General features: G+C 37.8%; 1 pseudogene; it reads left to right on the top strand.

The window, feature by feature from the left end:
• LOC147934536 (zinc finger BED domain-containing protein RICESLEEPER 2-like) lies at positions 1-1,552 on the top strand (annotated as a pseudogene).
• Positions 1,553-2,569: the final 1,017 nt, after the last annotated feature.

Raw genomic sequence — 2,569 nt, 5'->3', positions numbered from 1 at the left:
TTATATGGTCATAACAGCACATTACATTGATCAGTATTGGCGACTAAAGAAGCTTATAATAAGATTCAAGTATGTGACATACCACAAAGGGAAGACAATTGCAGCTACTCTTCTTGATTGTTTAGCTGATTGGGGTATAGAGAAGGTCTTCTCTATTACAGTGGACAATGCAACAGAAAATACAAATTCTTTGAGTAAGTTTGAGACTGCTTTCTCTTTCGTTTCTGATGAGTCTTTAGTTATGAAAGGAGAGTTTATGCATGTGAGATGTGCTGGTCATATCATTAATTTGATAGTGAGAGACGGGTTGACTGAAGTTTCTGAGAATGTACTTGCAATCAGGAATGCTATCTCTTATTTTAGATCCCACGCAAATAGGCAAAGCGCATTTGACCAGAAGATAGATTCTATTAGGATGACAAGGGGTAGTTTGCCTTTGGTTGTTAAGACTAGGTGGAATTCGACTTATTTGATGTTGCAGAGGGCAATTAAGTACAAGGTAGCATTTGATAAGATGGAGACAGAAGACAAGCTATACAATGATCATTTCTTGGAGATTGATAATGGAAAAAAGAGAATTGGACCTCCTACCTTCAATGATTGGCGTGCGGTTGAAAGGTTAGACAGGTTTTTAGAGATATTTTACAACTCAACATTGATTACCCCGGCTTATACTAGACTGAATTCTCATAAGTGTTATGGAGAGATTGTCAACATATCAACCAATCTTGACCTGCTGTGTTCTAGTTATGATTCTGAGTTGAAGATAAAGGCTGAGGAAATGTATAAGAAGTTTGATAAGTACTGGGATGGGCTTAGTAATATCAATCTGATGTTGATAATAGCGACAATATTTGATCCTAGTAAGAAGCTGCATTTTGCTAAGATTTGTTTTGCCGAGTTGTATGGTGAAGAGACTCCAACATATAAAGAGATGTATGACAAGGTTTACAATCTTCTGGTTGATATGTTCAAGGAGTATAGTGACCGGTATGCTAAATCTCAGCCTTCTCAGCCTTCTCAGTCATCTCAGTCTCAGCCTTTTTAGTCATCTCAGCCAGATGTGAGTGAAGCAGATAGTGTTCCTCGTCTTTTCACAATTGATAAAAGGTACAAAGCAGCGTTAAATGATATTGGAGTTCAAGTAACAAAAGATGAGTTGACTACATACCTGAAAGAGGCTGTTGAGAATCCAGATGTGATGATGGGGACTGAGTATGATGTTCTATCTTGGTGGAAATTCAATTGTGGTAAGTACCCTATTCTATCAAAAATGGCTCGTGATGTCTTTGTTATGCAAGTGTCATCTGTATCATCTAAAAGTGCTTTTAGCACAAGTGGTAGGATAATAGAACCATGTAGAAGTTGCCTAACTCCCTATATGGTTGAGGTTTTGATGTGTACTGAGCAGTGGATGAAACAAGACATTGCAATTGAATCAAGAGTTCTTACCAATGCTCAAATTCTGGCAGAAGTAGAATATGAAGATCGACTTGAAAAAGGTTTGTATATCACTAGATCTTGTTATTTTTTGTTTTTTCCTCTCTTATAGTTTATGTTAGCTCATCCAATTCTTTTTTTTTTAGAGTTCTGCATTGAAGATTAAGGTCTCCACTACTTGAAGCTACAAGGTGTTTTGTTGTTTTGGTGTTACAATCGGTGATAGTTTTACAAGAACTATCGCCTATCGGCTAGTACTTGGTTTTTTAATTTTGGTTTACTTTGTTGTCTCTCTCGTTTAGTACTTGGATTTGTTTGTTTAACAATCTTGTTATGTGGTTGTTTGAACGAGATTATTGTTTGAATTTTGAACATTGGTCTCTTTCTGCTTATGGTTATTGATCGGTTTATTGAATGAAATTGAGTTTTGTTTACTTAATTTCGGATTGAGATCGGATACCCGATCCGAACTGAACCCAATGGGTGTTTATCCGAAATCCGACACGAATATTAGAAATACCCGAATGGTTCTAGGACCCCTTAATCTGAAATACCCGAAAATCCGAAATACCCGACCCGAACCCGATCGGGTCACCCGAATGCCCAGGGCTACCCATGGCAAATGCATGTGTTGCCTATAGCCTAAGACGGGCCTGAACGTTGGCAAGGTATGTTGTAAGTCTATCATAGAAGATATAAATCTGCTTTCGTCATGACACACTTCAATGGTCTACGTATGTGTGGTTGATTAGTCTAAATCTGCTAAAAAATCTTATAAATAAGTAGACTTAAGCATATTAGCCGATCCCAAACCTGATCCAAAATAGGCAGTTCGGCTCGGATGTAGGTGGTATATAATACCCGAACGGGTTACTCTTCTGGATGATCGAGTATCCGATCGGGTTCGGGTATTGCCTGATATCCGAAAGACACCAGAACTAATCCGAACATATAATCACATGTATACATGTATTATGAAATCCCTAATACTTTTATCCTTCGTCGATTGTAGATACAAACCTGCAATTAGCTGTTCAGTTTCCCAACTTCAATATGGAGACTACTTTTTCTAAAAGGCATAAAATCCAAAAACATCCCCAATTGTTCAAGCTGGAAACTCATACTCGTG

The sequence above is a fragment of the Camelina sativa genome, chromosome 11, assembly GCF_030686135.1.
Source record: "Camelina sativa cultivar CO46 ecotype springtype chromosome 11, ASM3068613v1".
Lineage (NCBI taxonomy): Eukaryota > Viridiplantae > Streptophyta > Magnoliopsida > Brassicales > Brassicaceae > Camelina > Camelina sativa.
Note: the sequence above shows the minus strand (reverse complement) of the source record. Positions and strands in the feature narration are given on the sequence as shown.